We start from the raw sequence: 22,741 nt of genomic DNA, 5'->3' as shown, positions 1-22,741 counted from the left end.
GCAGTCCCTCAAATATTGGACGACTGCTATAATGTCTCCCCTGATCCTTCTTTTCACTAAACCAGCCAAGGCCCAGTTCTTGTAACCGTTCTTCATATGTTTTAGCCTCCAGTTCTATAATAATCTTTATTGCTCTTCTCTGCAGTTTTGCTAGAGTCTCGACATCTTATTTATAATGTGGTGACCAAAACTGGATGCAGTGTTCTACGTACGAGCTTACTAAGGCTTTATAGCAGTGGTTCTCAACCTTTCTAATGCCACGACCCCTTAATACAGTTTCTCATGTTGTGGTGACCCCCAACCATAAGTCTAGCATCAATTCTCCCAACAGAGCTTTAAGCTGATTGGCAGGAAGGACAGAGGGACACCCCCATTGTAAATGCCTGATTGGTCAGATTATAAAAATATGTTCCAAGGTGCCAGAATAGAAGCTTTAGTTCCTAACACCATGGGAAATTTGTCTTTTCCTATGGTCTTAGGCGACCACTGTAAAATTGTCATTCAACCCCCAAAGGGGTCCAGACCCCAAGGCTGAGAGCCACTGCTTTATAGAGTGTATTGGTACCTGATTTGATCTGTATTGTCTCCTTCTGTTTTTTTTTATTATTATTATTATTATTATTATTATTATTATTATTATTATTATTTATTAGATTTGTATGTCGCCCCTCTCCATAGACTTGGGGTGGCTCACAACAACAATAAAACAATGTATAACAAATCTAATAATGTAAAATCACTAAAAACCCCTTATTAAAAAGCAAAAAACATACACACAAACATACCATGCATAAACTGTATAGGCCCGGGGGAGGTGTCTCAATTCCCCCAACCCTGACAGCAGAGGTGGGTTTTAAGAAGTTTACGAAAGGCAAGGAGGGTGGGGGCAATTCTAATCTCTGGGGGAAGCTGGTTCCAAAGGGTCGGGGCCGCCACAGAGAAGGCTCTTCCTCTGGGTCCCGCCAAACAACATTGTTTAGTCAACAGGACCCGGAGAAGGCCAACTCTGTGGGACCTAACCGGTCGCTGGGATTAATAAAATTTATTAATTTATTATCCTGTTTTATTAAGTGTAACCACATTTTGACTCTCTCTTCACTCCAAGAGGGAAAATTCCAAGAAAATTCCAGGGTTTCACGGTGTTATATGTTAGCTATCAAGTTTCCTTTTCTAAGCCCCATTAATGAGAGGTAGCTGATTTTTTTTTTTAATCATGGTACCTGACCTGGCTTTTAACAGCTTAATTAATGCTGCTAACGTCCCCCTTCTTCCTAGACATTCTCCTTTGCTCCTGACAACCACCGTGCTGTTTCAAAGCCTTTTGCCCCCCCTCTCTTATGTTGGAGAAGTAACTCACACAAACAAAACTAAGGCTGGCCTTGTGAGATGGTCCCGTGAATATTAATGAAGGGCCTCCTCTCGTCCTTATTCCCTTCTTTGCTTCAATTTTCTTTTATCAGGACTGATTAACAAAGGAGAGGAAATTAAATGAGACTAACATAGAATATAACCAAGGTTGGGAGGGCTATTGGTCTCTTTTCAAAACTCTATTTAAATATAAATATTAAATATTTATAAATATTTAATATTTTAAAATATTTAAATAATATTAAATATTTTAAAATATTTAAATAATGTTTAAAACAAAAATAGAAAGAAAGAAAAAAGAATGAGGTAATAGTAAGTGAGTCTGCGGAGAGGGGCAGCATACAAATCTAATAAATAATAATAATAATAATAATAATAATAATAATTCAATTCAATTCAATTTATTAGATTTGTATGCCGCCCCTCTCCAAAGACTCGGGGCGGCTCACAACAACAATAAAAACAGTATAACAATGGAACAAATCTAATAATAAAATTACATTAAAAAACCCCAACAATTTAAAAACCATACAACACATACATACCAAACATAAAATATAAGAAAGCCTGGGGGAGATGTCTTAATTCCCCCATGCCTGTCGATATAGGTGGGTCTTGAGTAACTTGCGAAAGACAAGGAGGATGGGGGCCGTTCTAATCTCCGGGGGAGTTGATTCCAGAGGGCCAGGGCCGCCACAGAGAAGGCTCTTCCCCTGGGGCCCGCCAAATGACATTGTTTGGTCGATGGGACCCGGAGAAGGCCAACTCTGTGAGACCTTATCGGCCGCTGGGATTCATGCGGTAGAAGGCGGTTCCGGAGGTATTCTGGTCCAATGCCATGAAGGGCTTTAAGCCGAAAGACCATACGACATGAAACAAGAATACTAGAAAGATACATAGAGTTAAAGGCACTGGAAGTTTTTAAGATAGAGGACAACCATGTTTTGCCTGATCAGGGGGTTGGACTAGAAGACCTCCAAGGTCCCTTCCAACTTCGTTTGTTTTGTTAAATATTAAATAATCTATGTATTTCTGCAACATTCCTCTGCTTGCTAACAATGAATCATTGCTCCTGTCATGTCCATAGAAACATAGAGGACTGATGGCAGAAAAAGACCTCATGGTCCATCTAGTCTGCCCTTATATTATTTCCTGTATTTTATCTTAGGATGGATCTATGTTTATCCCAGGCATATTTAAATTCAGTTACTGTGTACTGACCAACCACATCTGCTGGAAGTTTGTTCCAAGCACTACTACTCTTTCAGTAAAATAATATTTACGTTGCTTCTGATCTTTCCCCCAACTGCGGAGAGGGGCGGCATACAAATCTAATAAATAAATAAATAAATAAATAAATAAATAAATAAATAAATAAATAAATAAATAAATAAATAAATAAATAAATAAATAAATAAATAAATAAACAAACAAACTAACCTCAGATTGTGCCCCCTTGTTCTTGTGTTCACTTTCCTATTAAAAACACTTCCCTTCTGAACCTTATTTAACCCTTTAACATATTTAAATGTTTCGATCATGTTCCCCCTTTTCCTTCTGTCCTCCAGACTATACTATACATAATTGTCCATGTACAATTATATAAGGCACATAAGTAACACTAATAAATAAATATTTTTTATTTTTTTATTTATTCATTTGTCCAATACACAATACATATGGAAGAGAATAGACATGAAGTAATATATATAAAGATAATATGTAAAAATAGAGGAGAAGATATATGAAAGGAAGAAAATATATATGATATATGAGATAAGGAGAGACAATTAGACAGGGAATGAAAGGCACACTAGTGCACTTATGTATGCACCTTACTGACCTCTTAGAACCTGGAGAGGTCAATCGTGGATAAAGGGATAAATGTTGGGGGTTAGGGGTTGACACTATTGAGTCCGGTAATGAGTTCCACACTTCGACAACTCGATTATTAAAGTCATATTTTTCACAGTCAAGTTTGGAGCGGTTAATATTAAGTTTGAATCTGTTGCGTGCTCTTGTGTTGTTGCGGCTGAAGCTGGAGTAGTCATTGACCGGTAGGACGTTGCAGCATATGATCTTGTGGGCAATACTTAAATCGTGTTTTAGATTTTAAATTTATAAATAAATTTAATCTGCTGTCTTCTGCTATTTAGATTTCCCACCTGCCTATTTTTAAAATTTTATCAGCTCCATTTAACTACAGACAATCCTTGATTTATAACAGTATGGGCAATTTTTGCCTATTGCTTTGCTTCTGCACATGTGCAGAAGTAAAAAAAAAAAGGCAAAAATTGCCCAAATCTCACATGCATGAGGACGCTTGTGCAAGAGCATGCACCGTATACACACACATGTGCATGGACCCCACTGTGAGCACCGTCGGCGGGCAGCACATCCCTGGGCGAGGGCATCTTCTACTCTGAAAAATATGAGTAATTGATTATTTGCCATCAGGAAAACTTAACAGGATGAAATCTGATATACAGTATTCTTGTTTAAAATATACTGCTCAAAAAAATAAAGGGAACACTCAAATAACACACCCTAGATCTGAATGAATGAAATATTCTACCTGAATACTTTGTTCTGTACAAAGTTGAATGTGCACAACAGCATGTGAAATTGATGGTCAATCAGTGTTGCTTCCTAAGTGGACAGTTTGATTTCACAGAAGTTTGATTTGTTATATTGTGTTGTTTAAGTGTTCCCTTTATTTTTTTGAGCAGTGTCCATTCAGTTAAAGTGATTTGTTGGGTTGTGTGCTGGATTAGGATTAACCTGTCGGCGACTACTTCAGCTTCAACCACAGCAACACAAGAGCACACAACAGATTTAAACTTAATATTAACCGCTCCAAACTTGACTGTAAAAAATATGACTTCATTAACCGAGTTGTCGAAGCGTGGAACTCATTACCGGACTCCATAGTGTCATCCTCAAACCCCCAACACTTTACCCTTAGATTATCTACGGTTGACCTATCCAGATTCCTAAGAGGTCAGTAAGGGGCGAGTACAAGTGCACTAGAGTGCTTTCCGTCCCCTGTCCTATTGCTCTCCTATATCTCCTATACCTTTCTTCTATTCCTATATCTTGTCTTCTATTCTTTCATTGATATGTTCTATTACTATATCTTCTTTTCCATTCTTTCTTAGATATATTTTACTATGAGTATCTCCTCTATAACCTTCATCATGTATTTTACGATGTATATATATAGATATATACCCACTAAAACCCTCATTGTGTATTGGACAAAATAAATAAATAAAAATAAATAAATAAATCTCCTTGGATTTCTGTCTTCAGAATAACAGAGAAAAATCTGGATGGATGATTGATGTTACGCTGGTACAATCTTCTTTAATTCAATTGCTCTGGTTGGTTTTTGTTTTTTTTAAATGTCTTCCCAAAAATCCAGGGCCAATTCGTAGAACCATTAATATTCTCAAGATGAAGTTAAAGTGTTCTTACTGGCAACATATCAGAAAGTCTGGCATATAAAAAGTAAACCAGAAACAAAGAACGTCTAATGAAGGGGAAGGCAGCAATTAGGATGGAAGAAAAAAAAAAGGAGACCAATCTTTTTAGAGAGATTAGACGCCGAATACCGTACATTCTTCATGCAAGCATAGAATCACACCTGAATTCAGCATAATTAATTCAACCTATGCCCAACCTATGGTCACTAGCCACAGTCATCCCTATCTTCAAAAAGGGAGACCCCAGCGTAACTGAAAATTACAGACCAATCTCTTTATGTTCCATCACCTGCAAAGTCATGGAATCAATCATTAACTATCCATTACCCTCCACTTACAAACAACTTACTCTCTAACAATTTGCTTTCAGGAAAAAATATCTTGTAATCTGCAACTCCTACGCTGTAAAAACATACAGACTACACAACTCAATCAGGGCAAAGCAATAGACTCAATTTTTACGTAGACTTCTGCAAAGACTTTGATGCAGTGGGTACATGACAAACTACTTCTAAAACTAAAAACTTATGGCATTTCTGGACCCCTGCATAAATGGATAACTGTGTTCCTGTCAAACAGGCAACAAGTGGTCAAAATAGAGAGGACTCTATCAAATCCTGTACCTGTTAACAGTGATATCCTTGAAGGCAGCTTTTTAGGGCCAACATTCTTTATACTTTGATATGATATGAAACGAACTTTGCAATCATATTAAAAGCAATTGTGTACTCTTTGCTGATGATGTAAAACTATTCAACACCACCGCTGCTGCTGCTACCCTTCAAAAAGACCTTGACTATATGTCAGAATGGTCAAACGAGTGGCAATCTCAAATCTCAATCAATCAATGCTTAGTCTTACACAAAAATAATCAGAACATAAAATACAAGGTAGATGGTCACAACCTTGTTGCCAATCCTCAATTAAGGACCTTGGAGTACTTGTGCCAGAGCCCACTGCAACAGCATTGCCAAAAAGGCATTAAGAATGGTTAACTTAATCTTGCATAGCTTATTCTCTGGTAATATTGTACTTTTCACCAGGGCATATAAAACATTTGCTAGACTAATTCTCAAATACAACTGTCTGGAACCCGCATTAATATCAGACATTAATACAATTGAGAACGTCCAAAGATATTTCAAGAGAAGTGTCCTCCACTCCTTTGTTCGCAACATTGTCTTTCGTAAACTTCTTACCCACCTCTGCCGCCAGGCATGGGGGAACTGAGACATCTCCCCCGGGCCTATACAGTTTATGCATGGTATGTTTGTGTGTATGTTTTCTTTTAATATGGGGTTTTTAGTGACTTTTAATTATTAGTTTTGTTATATGTTGTGTTATTACTGTTGTGAGCCGCCCCGAGTCTACAGAGAGGGGCGGCATACAAATCTAATTAATAATAATAATAATAATAATAATAATAATAATAATAATAATAATAATATTTATATTATTCCCTTTCCCTTTATATACTCCCTTTCAAGAACTGACCATGTTACAGACACGCCTTGACTGTTTATTTAGTCACCATTCAAAGTTAGTTAGTTAGTTACATAGAAACATAGAAGATTGACAGCAGAAAAAGACCTCATGGTCCATCTAGTCTGCCCTTATACTATTTTCTGTATTTTATCTTAGGATGGATATATGTTTATCCGAGGCATGTTTAAATTCAGTTGCTGTGGATTGACCAACCCCGTCTGCTGGAAGTTTGTTCCAAGCATCTACTACCCTTTCAGTGAAATAATATTTTCTCACGTTGCTTTTGATCTTTCCCCCAACTAACCTCAGATTGTGTCCCCTTGTTCTTGTGTTCACCTTCCTATTAAAAACACTTCCCTCCTGAACCTTATTTAACCCTTTAACATATTTAAATGGCTACTTAAGTTAGTTAGTGTGGATTTCTAGGCCACACTTCTGCAGTGGATTCATGGCAGCTTACAGGGTAAAATCAATACAAAATACAGAATTTATGAAACCCAAACATAAAACCTAAGTCTAAAACCCCAGACCATGAATTAAAACCATTCAATCAGATTCATCCGATGAGTCATACTATCAGATGGAGCAGAGTGTCAACGCTCAAAGCTCAATGGCCCCAGGACGTGGAGAAGACCGATTCTGTGGGATCTGAGTTTTAACAGCACCAAAAAAAGTGACTTATGACTGTTTTGCTGATTCTGTAAACTGCTTAGAGAGGGCTATAAAGCACCATGAAGTTGTGTGTGTATATATATATATCCCAGCGACCAGTTAGGTCCCACAGAGTGGATCTTCTCCGGGTCCCGTCAACTAAGCAATGTCGCCTGGCAGGACCCAGGGGAAGAGCCTTCTCTGTGGCGGCCCCGGCCCTCTGGAACCAACTCCCCCCAGAGATTAGAACTGCCCCCACCCTCCTTGCCTTTCGTTAACAACTTAAAACCCACCTCTGCCGCCAGGCATGGGGGAATTGAGATCCTCTTTCCCCCTAGGCCTTTACAATTCTATGCATGGTATGTATGTATGTATGTTTGGTTTTTATATTAATTGATTTTTAATCATCAATACCAAATTACTATTGTACACTGTTTTATTGTCGCTGTTAGCCGCCCCAAGTCTCTGGAAAGGGGCGGCATACAAATCCAATAAATAAATAATAAATAAATATAAATATACTGTATAGGGTTGGGCCGAGAGGCAAAAAAGGAGCTGTGATGTTCCTTCAATATACCAGGGTGATTCGACACAAAATGTAACCCTTCCCTGGTACAGAGCTGAAGGGATTGGATACTGTAGCCTAGAGGATAATTCTCTGCCTTACAAGGCAAAGGTTGCAGGTTCAAGTCCCAGTGGGTATGGCTAGCTGATGAGGCCAAAATAAGGCCGAAATAGATCTATCCTAGTCTCCCTTAATTTTCAAATTCAGCTTAAACATGTGACACACACACACACACACACACACACACACATATATATATTTGTTTTCGTGTGTATATATATATATATATATATATATATATATATATATATATATATATACATATTTCGTGGATAGATAGATAGATAGATAGATAGATAGATAGATAGATAGATAGATAGATAGAGTTGAAAGGGACCATGCAGGTCATCAAGTCCAACCCCCTGCCTGAGCAGGAACCCTATAGGATCCCAGCCAAATGGCAGTCCAATCTCCTCTTGAAAGTGTCCAGAGTTGGGGAGTTCACAACCTCCGCAGGCAGGTTGTTCCACTGGTTGATCGCTCTGACTGTCAGGAAGTTCTTCCTTACGTCTAGGTTGAATCTCTCCTTGGTCAGCTTCCAGCCGTTGTTCCTCGTCCGGCCCTCTGGTGCTCTGGAGAATAGAGTGGCCCCCTCCTCTCTGTGGCAACCCCTCATATACCTGTATATAGCTATCATGTCCCCTCTTCCCCTCCTTTTCTCTAGGCTATCCATGCCCAGTTCCCGCCATCTCTCTTCGTAGGTTTTGGTTTCAAGTCCCCTAATCATTTTGGTTGCTCTTTTCTGCACCTTGTCCAGAGTTTCAATGTCTCTTTGAAGTGTGGTGACCAGAACTGGATGCAGTACTCCAGATGTGGTCTGACCAGGGCGTAGTAGAGTGGTATTAATACTTCCCTGGTCTTGGAGTGTATCTCCCTGTTGATGCAACTTAGGATAGTGTTGGCTTTTTTGGCCGCTGCTGCACATTGCTGGCTCATGTTTAGTTGATTATCCACCAAGACTCCAAGATCTCTTTCGCAGTTACTGCTGCCAAGTGGGGTTTCTCCGAGGCTGTATTGTGTCTATTTTTTTTTTTTACCAAGATGAAGGACTTTGCTCTTGTCGACGTTGAACATCATGTTGTTATTGTCGGCCCATAGTGTTAATCTGTCTAGATATTTCTGTATTTTGAGCCTGTCCTCTAGGGTGTTGGCTACCCCTGCCAGCTTGGTGTCATCTGCGAATCTGATTAGTTCCCCTTCTACTCCCTCGTTCAGGTCATTGATGACCTATACACTTATAAGTGTAACTGCTATCACTATTTTCACACTTAATGATCATTGGAGCATGCCCATAGTCACTTGATCAAAATTTGGATGCTTGGCCACTGGTTCATACTTATGAGGATTGCAGTGGCTTGTACTCATGTGATTATCTTTTGTGATGTTCTGACAAGAAGGAAGCCAGAATATACTGTACTTCCAAGTGTGTTAGAATTACAACTCTCACAATCGACGGCCATTACCAGAAAGGGATTCTGGGAGTTGTGGTTCCCAACACACCTGGAGCATCCTTGGTGGAGGATAGGCTTCTGTAAACCACAAGATACCTATCAGGTCATGGCGATTGGACATCAATAATCAATAAAATGCCTTCAAAAGGGGCCCTAGCGTCTGCTTTCTCCTCCAAATGCTTTTCGGGGATCACGAGCTGTCCGATCGCATTCCGTTTATGACGGAAACGGGATTACTTTCCCCCCATCTCATTTGCATAGCCTCGCCCCTTCAGAAGAACGCCATTGGCCGAACCGAAGTGCCCTGAGGTCGAGTCCGCCAGACAATGCGCGAAAGCTCGAGAGGAACTCAGGCGCCTCAGGCTTCTCGATTACCATAATCTCCGCCCTTTCCCTTTCCCTCGCCATCCATTGGCCCGCTCGCGGGAGGAGAGCGAGGCGGCACGGCCGGGGGGGTGGAAAGCGGAGGGGAGTAGGAGGAGGGGCCGTTCAAACGTCACGACGCTCCCTAGCTGACGATTGGACGGCTTGGCGCGTCTGTCAAGGCGCGGACGGGGAGGGGGAAACGTCGAGAGAGGAGGGGGTCGCATTTCCACCTCGGGGAGTGTCGCCGGGGGCTCCAGGCCGGAGAGGCGTGTGCGCGTGCGCACGCCCGCACCGCAGGACGGGGACGCGCCGGGCGACAGGTAACCCCACAGCCGGCGGGGCTTAGAAAACAGCGGCCGGTCCTCGCCAACCCTCCGGGGCTGCGCAGCTCGAGCCCGGGCGCTTGGCAGCAGGAGCTCTACGGTCCCTCCGGCCTGACTGAGGGAGGGTGGGGGGAGACGGAGGAGGGAAGGCCTCACCGCCTGAGGAGGATGGGAACGAACCATCTCCCGGGGTTTTTTGGGGGGGAGGCGAAACAGGCCCGGCTGAGGGGAAGAACCCCCCCCCGGTGATGGGGGAAATGGTAGTTTCCGTCCGCCCCCCCCCCCCCGCCTCTTGTGGGAAACCCCGAGGCATGGGGACGGGAGACCCCGCGGAGATCATAACGGGAAGGATGGTGAATCTGCCTCCTCAGGCTCATTTGGGGATTTTCCTGCGGGAGGGGGGGTGGAGAGAGAAATAAAAGCATACCGGGCTGGGCGGCTCGGCCTCTGCAGAGATTTTTCAAGGAAGTTAAACGGGGGTCCTTCCCTAAAATAGGTTTCTGGGGAAAAGTACAGTTAGTCCTCGACTTACGACGGTTCATTTGTGGTTTAAAGATATTATTTATTAATTGATTGATTGATTGATTGATTGATTGGACTTATATGCCACCCCACTGCCAAGGGACTTTAGGCGGCTACAAGTCAATTTTAAAGGTGGGAAAAGGAGTGTTTTGCCCCTTGCAGACCCCATTTGGTCCCATTGCTATCTTTAAAATACTGTCAAATGTCGCCCCCTCCCCCGACCGCAGTTCGTTTAGTGACTGTTCAAAGTTAACAACTGCAGTGCAAAAAAGTGACTTGCGGCCACTTTTCACGCCCTCATGACCTTTGCAGCAGCACCATCCTCAGGGTCACTTGATTGGATTTCAGATGCTCGGCGACAGACGGTGGCGGTGTCCTGCGATCCCCTTTTATGACCTTCAGAATAGAATAGAATTCTTTATTGGCCAAGTGTGATTGGACACCCAAGGAATGTGTCTTTGGTGCATATGCTCTCAGTGTACATAAAAGACAATATACATTTGTCAAGAATCACGAGGTACAACGCTTAATGATTGTCATAGGGGTCAAATAAGAAGCAAACTGAATGGGGAAGTCAGATTCACTTAACAACTGGGCCAAGAAGTGTAAAAATCCAGGGCAAAATTCACTTAAACAGATGCCTGGCTTTGCAAAACATACATTTTGGAGCTCGGTTGTGGTTGTACGTTGAGGATTTGTCTCTCTTGAGTTGCTTTTCTTTTTGGCAGCTTCCGACCCGAAGTTGAAGGTGGACCAACTCGCCTCTGAGCTGAAGAGGCCTATGGAGTCCTTAGATTTCTGTCTCTTAGCTTCCTTGCCTGCTTCCTCTAGGAGATGATGGAGCAGCCTGGCTGGCAAGGGATTGCTAATGCCAATGGCTGCAAATTGGCAAGCTTCATGTCAGAATGGCTGCGGTTCAGCCTCTTTAGATCTTAAGATTATTTATTTTGTTTTAGCTTTCCAGCCTGACGATTTCAGCTCCTTACACCGTAATGAGGGAGCAGGATGACACAGGTCTGTGATGGAGAACCTTTCGCATATCGGTGGGCACGCAAGCTCAGGTCTGATGTGCATGTGTGCGCCAGCCAGCTGATATTTCGGCCTTCTGGGCCCACTGGGAGTTGGGAAACACCCTGTTTTCAGCTTCTGGAGGAGGTGAGAAAGGCCGTTTTTTGCCCTACCCAGGCTCCTCTTTTCTGAAGCCTAGGGAAAGCAAAACGAACCTAGGTGGCACAGCAGGTAGAGTGCTGTACTGCAGACCTCTAAAGCTGACTGCTTGATCTGCAGGTCAGCGGTTCAAATCTCATCACCAGCTCAAGGTTGACTCAGCCTTCCATCCTTCTGAGTTGGGTAAAAGGAGGACCTAGATTATGGGGGGCAATATACGGGCTCTGTTAAAAAGTGCTATTGCTAACATGTAAGCTGCCCTGAGTCTAAGGAGAAGGGCGGCATTAAAAAATTTGAATGAATGAATAAATAAAATAAATACGGGCATGCCATTGCATGCCAGGAGTGGGTGTGGGTGTCACATGTGCATACATGGGGGCGCATGGGATTATGGGTGTGGGCATGCATGCGCATGACCCCTCCCCCCGTTCCCACCCCTTTTGGCACCCAAACCAAAAAAGGTTTGGTATCACTGGTATAGGTAGTCCTTGACTTATAACAGTTCATTTAGCAACTATTCAAGTTCCAGTGGGCACTGAAAATTGGACTCAGGACCGTTTTTCCACAGTTGCGACCTTTTACAACATCCCCACAGTCGTGGGATCAAAACCAGATGACTGACAACTGACTCGTTTATGACTGCTGCTGGGCCTCGATGTCGCACAATCCCTTTTTGGAGACCTTCTGACGAGCAAAGTGTAATGGGGAAGCCATATTCACTTAACAGCCGGTTTACTAACTTATCAATCCGCAGTGATTCACTGCCTGTACCTTTCGGCCTTGTCTGCTCTTCTTTTGTATTAGAGCAGTGGTTCTTCTTTTGTATTAGAGCAGTGGTTCTCAACCTTTCTAATGCTGTGACATTTTAATATAGTTCTCATGTTGTGGTGACCCCCAACCATAAGTCTAGCATCATTCTCTCAACAGAACTTTAAGCTGATTGACAGGAAGGTCAATGGGACACCCCCAGAGTAAACGCCTGATTGGTCGGATTGTAAAAATATGTTCCAAGGCGCCAGAATAGAAGCTTTAGTTCCTAACAACATGGGGATTTTTCTTTTCCTATGGCCTTAGGCGACCCCTGTGAAATGGTCATTCGACCCCCAAAGGGGTCCCGAGCCCCAGGTTGAGAACCACTGTATTAGAGGAATAGAAGTTGTTTTCAATTTTTACTCATATTTAACTCTTGGTTTTTTTGTTTTAAAGCCTAGATGAAGGACGCCAACTGGTGATCTTTCAAAATAGATGACTTGGGTTTGGTTTAAATGCTGCTTCATCTTATTTTCTGTTTCTAAAGTGGAACAGTTTTTCGTAATTGTGCAGCCATTCATCCTTGGTAATGTTACAATAGGTTGTAATTGTCCCCTTCCTCTTCTGGCACTTCAGCGCTGGGTGCTTAGATTCACAGGCTGTGTTCTTTTAGTTTAGCCTAAGGTCACACACCCTTCCCAGTTCAAGGAAGACGACGTCATACTGGCATGAAGCGATCTTAAAAATGGAACAGTTCATTCTGGGTTGAGGAAAATGGCAGCCGTTCCTTGTAAATGAGGTTCCCATGTTTGTCATTATTTTGGTTGACATTGAATTTGACTTGCTTGGAGAATTTGCTTTCAGATGTGCTGAGGGCTGTCAGGTTAGAAACCCTGAAAGGAACCAGGGTCATTGGTAATTATAGCCTTGTCTCTCTCTTCCAAAGATAGTTTGAGTTGATTAAATACTGTTGAGGAACAGCACTTGAAAAAGACTCTTTTTTATTGTTAATGTATTGAGTAGGCCACAATGTGACATAAAATGCAAGGCTTGATAAGCTACTGTCCTGACGCAACTGAGCTCTTATATTTGGTGAAGGAATGAGTCACATTTTAAGGTGGGTTCACCCTGTAGCCTAGTTTTTCGAAACGTGTATAAGTAGTTTTTGACTTATGATCACAATTGAGCCAAACATTTCTGTTTCTTACTGAGACATCCAAATGTAAATCACGTGGCTATGGGGATGTTGAAACAGTCATAAGTGTAAAAAATGGTCAAAACTCACTGAAGTGAGTTTTGGGACTTTTCTTGCCACACTTGTTAGCTGAATCACTGTAGTTACTGTATTTTTCAGAGTAGAAGGTGCACCTTAGTTTTGGGGGAGGAAAATAGGGAACAAATCTGCCTACCATGTATCATTTGGCTAGCATCCTTAGTCTGGTCAGCTTCAGGACATTTATTTATTGATTGATTGATTGATTGATTGATTGATTGGATTTGTATGCCGCCCCTCTCCATGGACTCGGGGCTGCTAACAACAGTGATAAAAACAGAATGTAAAAACCCAATACTAAAACAGCTAAAAACCCTTGTTATAAAACCAATCATACCTACAAACATACCATGCATAAATTGTAGAAGCCTAGGGGGAAAGAATATCTTAGTTCCCCCATGCCTGACAGCAAAAGTGGGTTTTGAGGAGCTTACGAAAGGCAAGGAGGGTGGGGGCTATTCTAATCTCTGGGGGGAGTTGGTTCCAGAGGACCGGGGCCGCCACAGAGAAGGCTCTTCCCCTGGGCCCCGGCAAACGACATTTAGTTGACAGGAACCGGGACCTAACTGGGACCTAACTGGTCGCTGGGACATTATTTTACCCCCTGTTTAGGGGCTTAAAAAATTATTTGGAGCGAGTAGCAATGAAAAAAAGCCTTGAAAGACTTAAGATTAAAAAAAACATACTTTGGAGAGAGTAGCAGTGAAAAAGCCTGCAAGCCCGGAAGATTGTTAGCGCCTCATTAGGGCTGAAAAAAGAAAGCTTTGAAAAAGCTACATTTGGAGTATAAGACTCACCCAAATTTTCAGCCTTTTTTAGGGGGGGAAGGTGCATCTTATACTCTGAAAAAAACGGTAAGTTAAGTCCAATTCATTTAACATCTGGCTCCCACATTGATTTTGCTTGTCAGAAGGTTACAGAAGAGGATCACATGACCTGGGACACTGCAACCATCATAAACAGGAACCATCTGCCATAGAGATGCTGCAATGCTTGTAAAGTATGAAACGCCATGCTAAGTTATTTTTTTCATTGCCGTTGTAACTTTGGATGGACACTAAACAAATAATTATAGGTCAAGGACTACCTCTACTACAGCATTTTTCATTTTGGGGTGGGGAGAAGTCTTTTCCTGGATAATAAACAAGGATGCAACCTCTACTGAGTCCTTTCTGTTGGTAAGTACGAAACTTGTTAAATGAGTTTCACCCCAGCTTAACAACTTCCCTTGTTATAGTTGTTAAGTGAATCACTGCACTTATTAACTTAGTAACCCAGTCAAATGACCCTGGCTTCCCCATTGATGTTGCTTGTGAAAAGGTCGCAAAACGGGACCACATAACCCTGAGATACTGCAACAGATCATAAATGTGATCTCAGTTGTCAAGCATCTGAATGTAAATCACATGGCCATCGGCCACTAAGTAAACTGTTGTAAGTCAAGGATATTCCCTAATTTCTTTCATAAGGCAAGATTTGCTATTCTTTCTTTTGGAATGTCTCATCTAACAGCATGGATACTGCAAATTAGCTACCTTCCTAGTGAGATCTTATGCCATTTCCTCATAGTGGTCAATTGTAACCAGGCATCAGACTACTTTGATTGGAAAAATGTTTTCCCTCCTCCGATGGCTCTGAATAATTGAGGATTTGAAAACATTGCACCAAGCTACTGTGAAAACATTTATAGAGGTAGTCAAACAGACTTGTAAGCACTGAGGGCATATGCACCAAAGACAAATTCCTTGTGTGTCCAATCACACTTGGCCAATAAAAAGTCTATTCTAAAGACAAGGGCAGGTAAGTTCTGCCCCCTTTTATAATGTTTTGTAACCCAGAATTTCTGCAGTTGTTAAGTGAATCATGCGGTCGTTAAGCAAATTTGGGTCATCCCCCCCCCCCCAATTGACTTTGCATGTTGGAAGGCAGCTAGGAAGGTTACAAAACTCTTGTAAGTACCTGCCAGTTGCCAAGCATGCAAACTTTGATCATGTAACCATGGGGATTCTGCAACGGCTGTGAGTGTGAAAGCTGGTCATAGGTCATTTTTTTAAGCGCTGTTGTAACTTTGAACAGTCACTAAACGAATTATCATAAGTCTGACTATATTTGGATTTGCAACTTAAAAAAAAATAATATGGAAAGATCTATAAGTTCGAGATTTTTTTTTCTTGTGATCTGGAAATGGTAACCTAATGTGAATAGCATGGAGGGAGGCTCCCTGTCATTTTTCTTGCCACTTTGGTCAAGTGAATCGCTGCAGTTGCTAAATTCGTAACATGGGCTGTGAAGTGAGCCTGGCTTCCTTCCCCATTGACTTTGCTTGTCAGAAGATCGCAAAGTATGATCACATGACCCTGGAGCACCGCGACCACCATAAATACGAACATGCCAAGCATCGAAATGCAAATCATGTGACCATGAGGAGGCTGCAATGATTATAAGTGTGAAAAACTATTATGTCACTTTTTACTTTTTATGTCACCATGAGCCGTGGTGGCGCAGTCAGTAGAGTGCAGCACTGCAAGCTGCTCTTGCTGACTGCTGGCTGTAGTTCACCAGTTCAAATCTCACCAGGCTCAAGGTTGACCCATCCTTCTATTATTATTATTATTATTATTATTATTATTATTATTATTATTATTATTATTATTATTTATTGGATTTGTATGCCGCCCCTCTCCGGAGATTCGGGGCGGCTAGCAGCAATAACAAGACAGCATACAATAATAATCCAATACTAAAAACAATTAAAAACCCAGTATTATAAAAACCAAACCTACATACAGACATACCATGCATAAAATTGTAAGGGCCTAGGGGGAAAGAGTATCTCAATTCCCCCATGCCTGACGGCAGAGGTGGGTTTATGAAAGGCAAGGAGGGTGGGGGCAGTTCTAATCTCTAGGGGGAGTTGTTTCCAAAGGGCCGGGGCCACCACAGAGAAGGCTCTTCCCCTGGGTCCCGCCAAGCGGCATTGATCCATCCTTCCGAAGTGGGTAAAATGAGGAGCCAGATTGTTGGGGACAATTTGCTGACTGTAAACTGTTTAGAGAGGGCTGTAAAGCACTGTGAAGCAGTATATAAGTCTAAATACTATTGCTATTTCCCGTTCCATTGTAACTGAACAGTCACTAAACGAATTGTTGTAAGTCAAGGGCTACCTTTATTGTGACTCTTTCCCTGATTGATTTATGGCTAACCTCCACCGTATCTCCCTGGACCTTGAATTGGCAAGAAACTCTACTAAATTTGCTCCCTTTATAATACTACATAATAAGCTTATGAGCTGATAGGAGGAACTTTTTTGCTTAGATTTTCTCTTTTCTGCTGACTTTCAGATTCTTTCATGCTTTGTTTAGGGAACAGTGCATGATGGTTGGCCCTGTCATTCTACAGTAGACACAGAGAAGTTACATACAATGGCACTGAAAAAAAGTGACATGACTATTTTTCACACAACCCCACAATCATGTGATCAGAATTCTGACACTTGGCAACTGAGTCATATTTATGACAGTTACAATGTCCTGGGGTCATTGCCACTGTGATCCCCTTTTGCAATCTTCTGACAAGCAAAAAAAAAAAATCTGACAAGCAAAAAATAAAATTCCCAGGTACAGTATATGTGGTACCTTCTTCAAAAGTTGTAACTGTGAGAGGGATTTTGGAGTCCTAGTGGACAACCATTTAAATATGAGCCAGCAGTGTGCAGCAACTGCCAAAAAGCCAACACAGTTCTAGGCTGCATTAACAGAGGGATAGAATCAAGATCACATGTAGTGTCAATACTGCTATATAATGCCTTGGTAAGGCCACACTTGGAATACTGCATTCAGTTTTGGTCACTATGATGCAAAAAAAAGGATGTTGAGACTCTAGAACAGGGGTGGGCAATTAATTTTGCCATAGGGCCGCATGAGAAATTGGGATGGTTTTAGAGGGCCGGTGAAATATAATTAACTCAGCTCTACCCAATACTGTATATTATTGGGTAGAACTGAGTTAATTATATTATAATTATAAATTATATTATATATATTATATTATATAATATATATATTATATATTATATCTTGAATACCCGGTTCTTATCTAGAAAAGTTGGACCGACCTCCGCGGGCAGGCCGCATCCGGCCCTCGGGCCGCATCTTGCCCAGGTCTGCTCTAGAAAGAGTGCAGAGAAGAGCAACAAAGATGATTAGGGGACTGGAGGCTAAAACATATAAAGAATGGTTGAAGGAACTGGGTATATCTAGTTTAATGAAAAGAAGGATTGGGAGACATGATAGCAATGTTCCAACATCTCAGGAGTTGCCACAAAGAAGAGGGAGTCAGACTTTTCTAGAACAAGAAGCAACGGGTGGAAACTAATCAAGGAGAGACAGATGGGAGAGAGGGAGAGTGTATGAGGGGGTGGTGGTGAGAAAATGAGATGAATATAGAAATGGAGAATATGGATCAAGGTACTGTTTGTGTATGTCTGTAAGGTATGTGCATTGAGATTTGTATGGATATATGTAAAACAAAATAAAAAAACAAATTGGAAAAAAAAAGCAATGGATGGAAACTAAACAAGGAGAGGAGCAAATTAGAACTAAGAGGAAATTTCCTAAGAGTTAGAACAATTAATCAGTGGAACAACCTGACTCCAGAAGTTGTGAATGCTCCAACACTGGAAGTTTTTAAGATATTGGATAACCGTTTTTCTTAAGTGGTGTAGGGTTTTCTATCTAAGCTGGGGACTAGAAGACCTCAGAGGTCCTCCCAGCTCTGTTATTCTACTCTATTCTAAAGTGAGGGACAATGGGGAAGCCAGGTTCACTTAATAACTGTTACCAACTAAATAACTGCAGTGAATAATAAATAAATAAATAACTGGCAAGAAAGGTCCTAAAATGGGACAAAATGGGAGAGAGAGAGGAGGGGGGGGAGAAAGAGAGAGAGAGAAAGAAAGGGGGAGAGATAGAGGGAGAGAAAGAGAAGGGGAGAAAGAGAGAGAGAGAGAAAGCAAGAGAGAGAGCATAGCTCCATAGCTTCTGCAAAATTTAGTCTTGGTCAAATGTAAGTGTAAAAAAAAATTATTTCAGTATAGTAGATAAATAGTTGCATTAAGCACATCTTAAATGTGAATCAGGATCGCCAGTTTTATTCTTGGTTTAGCATGCAAGTTCCGGGAACTGAAGATCTGACTTTGATTTTCACTTGTTGGATAACAGTTAAAATAAAAGTGCATTGTTGAGAAGGGTGGTTTACTGAAATATTTTGCTGAATGTGGATATTGTATTTGGCAACACAATTTAGGATGCAATACAGGAAACCTTTGTAAATTTAGGTAACATCTGAATCCATTGATGTTTGTTTCAAAATGAATGCATTACAGTATATTACTCTATTAATTTTAAATGCACAGCCTTTCAAATTTAAAATCAAAATATTCATATTTTGTTTCTACTTGCTCTTGCCTGTATGATCTTGTACAGAAATAATATTTGCTTTTTGCTTTGTAAATGTTTTCCAACAGGAAAGCTAAACTTTTGCAATTAGTAGCAAAAGTGTATAAGTAAGAATAATTACTTCTATTACTCTGCAATTTACCAGTGAGGAAGGAGCATATTGTAATTAACTGATTCTTCTGAAGTCATCTGACCTTTGTTCAGTTTAATCCACTTTGATGATGGATGGTGATTTAGAAATCAGGTGTATTGATAGAAAATTGGGCTGAGTTAGAACCAAATGTTTATAAACATTAGGTGCTCTTAATTACTGTATAAGGAAATATTACCCTCGTGAAGACATTCACTAAATCGTTGGAGGCACAACTAACTAGGAACTGCACAATAACCAAAACATGGATTAGATGGTCTTTTAACTGATCCAACAAGCTTTTCTGTTTTTAGAATACCTGTACTGAAATGCATGAAGTGAGAACAAGTTGATAGGAAAATGTATTTGATGTGAACTGCATGACAATTAGCAATTGGGTGCAAACAAACACAATGTTAAAAAGTTACAATATTTATATAGCTACTTACCAATCGCATCCCAATTATATTAAAGTAACCAAAATATCTTTACAATCCTCAAGGCATGTCACAACTTTTGAGCACCCCTAATGTTTGGCAATTGAAAGTTGAAAAATTTGACACGCCCTAGCACTACTTTAATCTCGGTCGCTTTCAGATGCAGAAGTGGTTAAAAAAGAACAACTAACCAGCGAAACAGTATCTTCAGATCAGTTAAAAACATTTTCTTACCATTTTGCCACATGAAAGACGTTTTTGCATTTTTATTTTTAACATAGAAATCAATCAAGAAGCCTTGTCTAAAGTATTAAATATAATGAATGATTCCTTGTCAGAGGCCTGACATACTGCTTCAGTGAAACAGATTTAATGTTGAATGAATAAATCTCATTCAGTCTTTGGATCAAGTCACCTCTAGTTCTTTTAGTCTTATTCATTTATCGCTGTTGAGATTTATATCCAAAATGCAAATTGTAGTTGGCTAGCTATGGTTTACAGAAACACGTTTTCCAAGTCATAAAAATCACTGATGCCAATAAGCTGTAATTAAACCCGTGATATACCTTCGTTAAAAGTGGAGCAAAAGATTTTGGTGGCTTGTGTCGGCTTGGGGATCATTTGGCTGACACTGAATTTTAGTTTTACATGTGCAGGCAAAGTCAATGGCATTATTTGCACACTAGACTAAGCATTCTGAATGGTCAGGAAGAATTGTTTCAGAGTTTCTCCTTTTTTTGTTAACCATTGCATAACTCGCTAAGATTTTGGAACTGTGCTTAAGCTAAATTCAGTAAAACGAATGTTTTGAAATTGCAACTAATCTTATGTTACACGTACGTAATAGTTAAACTCAATGCAGACTTCTTGGTTTCTCATTAAGGTCTTAAAAGGAAGAGTGATGTACAGTGTTCCCTCGATTTTCACGGGGGATGTGTTCCGAGACCGCCCGCGAAAGTCAAATTTCCGCGAAGTAGAGATGCGGAAGTAAATACACCATTTTGGCTATGGACAGTATCACAAGCCTTCCCTTAATACTTTAAACCCCTAAATTACCATTTCCCATTCCCTTAACAACCATTTACTCATCATTATTACTGGTACTCACCGTTGAATAAGACACTGAGTGATCCTGATATTTATAAAAATAATTATTTATTAACAATAATTATTTTTTTGTTATTTATTTGCAAAAATTATTAGTTTGGCAATGACGTATGATGTCATTGGGCAGGAAAAACCATGGAATAGAAAAAAACCCGCGAAGTATTTTTTTAATTAATATTTTTTGAAAAACCGTGGTATAGGCTATTCGCGAAGTTTGAACCCACGAAAATTGAGGGAACACTGTATGCATAAACCCGATATTCACAGCAACATTTGCCTGCTTTCACAAATTGCAATAAACCAAGTCAGGATGAAAGAATTTAAATAATGTTCTGTAGAGCTGAACTTTTGGACAGTGATGGCAAACCTTTTTTTTCTTGGGTGCCGAAAGAGCGTCCATGTGCGCTATCCTACCTACGTGAGTGCCCACACACATAATTCAATGGCTGGGGAGAGTGAAAACAGCTTCCTCGAGCCCCAGGAGGCCCTCTGGAGGCTGGAAACGGACTGTTTCCCAACTTCTGATGGGCCCAGTAGGCTTGTGTTTCACCCTCCCCAGGTTCCGAAGGCTTCCCTGCAGCCGGGAGAGGGTAAAAACACCCTGGAGGCTCTCTAGAAGCCAAAAACACCGTCCCATAGCCTCTGTGTGAGCCAAAAATGAGCTGGCCAGCACACACATGCACGTTGGAGCTGAGCTAGGGCAATGGCTCACGTGCCAGCAGATATGGCTCTGCGTGCCACCTGTGGCACCCACTTCATTGGTTCGCCATCACTAATATAGGAGATAACCCGAGGTGGTAGTTGACTTCAACAAAAATGCATGTGCTTAGGTTTTCTGGTGTCGCGCTTTGCAGAATCTAAAAATAAGGGGTTTTTAGATATTTTAAATATTAGATTTGTTATTGTACATTGATTTTACTATTGCTGTGAGCCACCCCGAGTCTACAGAGAGGGGCAGCATACAAATCTAATAATAATAATAATAATAATAATAATAATAATAATAATAATAATAATAATAATAATCCATTTGTTTCAAATAAAAATCAGTATACAGTGGTACCTCAAGATACGAACCCCTCGTCTTACGAACAACTCGTGATACGAACCCGGGGTTCAGAAAAATTTTGCCTCTTCTTACGAACTTTTTTCGAGTTACGAACCGGCGTTCGGAGACTGCTGGGAAGCCGCGCGGCTGTTTTAAAAGGTGACAGCCGGGTGGCGGGGCTTCCCAGAAGCCTCCCGAACGCCGGTTCGTAACTCGAACAAAGTTCGTAAGAAGAGGCAAAATTTTTCTGAACCCCGGGTTCAGTTCGGGAGGTTGCTGGGAAGCCCCCCAGCCCGGCTGTCACCTTTTAAAACAGCCGCGCCGCTTCCCAGCAGTCGCCGAAAGCTGTTTTTTTGCGGGGGTTTTTTGGTTGCACGGATTAATTAACTTTACATTGTTTCCTATGGGAAACAATGTTTCGTCTTACGAACCTTTCATCATACGAACCTCCTCCTTGCACCAATTAAGTTCGTATCATGAGGTATTACTGTACTGACATTTTTGAAAAGTGAATATGACCTACCATATTGTTTTGAGTATAAGACACATAGAGCAGTGTTTCCCAACCTTGGCAACTTGAAGAGATCTGGACTTTAACTCCCAGAATTCCCCAGCCAGCGAATGCTGGCTGGGGAATTCTGGGAGTTAAAGTCCAGACCTCTTCAAGTTGTCAAGGTTGGGAAACACTGACATAGAGGGTGGAAATGTTGTTGCATCTTATCCACCAAATATAGCCATCCCCCCGCCAATGCACCCGGTCCCATTTTTTGGCTCGATGGCCTCTTGCAACCCTCCATTTTCTCTGGCAGAGGCACCATGGAGCTGATCCATCGCTGTTTCTAGAGCAGCCCTATGGGCCGTTTGACACCCCTGCTCTGGAGCCTCTGAAAAGCATGTGAGAATGGGGCAAGCTTTTCCTTCTTTTGGAGGCTGCAAGGCTGTGCAAGAGCCTTTCCCCAAAGTTTCCACGCCTTATTTGAGAGCTGACTCAGATAAACTTTTTTTTTTCTTGACAGGAAAAGATGAATTGACAAATATTTACAATTATGCAAGCTTTTATTTATTTAACAATAAATTGAATGGCTTGTACTGTTCTC

The 22,741-nt window shown here is 41.2% G+C and overlaps 1 protein-coding gene across 1 annotated transcript in view; it reads left to right on the top strand.

Annotated features, from left to right (window-relative positions):
• The first annotated feature begins 9,532 nt into the window (after positions 1-9,532).
• The window catches only part of OSBPL2 (oxysterol binding protein like 2), an 89,189-nt gene continuing 75,980 nt past the window's right edge, over positions 9,533-22,741 (top strand). The window contains exon 1 of the mRNA XM_070744489.1: positions 9,533-9,751. The gene's annotated coding sequence lies outside the window, so the exon portion shown is untranslated. The remainder of the gene's footprint in view (positions 9,752-22,741) is intronic.

Source organism: Erythrolamprus reginae, chromosome 3, assembly GCF_031021105.1.
Source record: "Erythrolamprus reginae isolate rEryReg1 chromosome 3, rEryReg1.hap1, whole genome shotgun sequence".
Classification (NCBI taxonomy): domain Eukaryota; kingdom Metazoa; phylum Chordata; class Lepidosauria; order Squamata; family Dipsadidae; genus Erythrolamprus; species Erythrolamprus reginae.
This window is presented reverse-complemented; position numbering and strand designations above follow the sequence as displayed.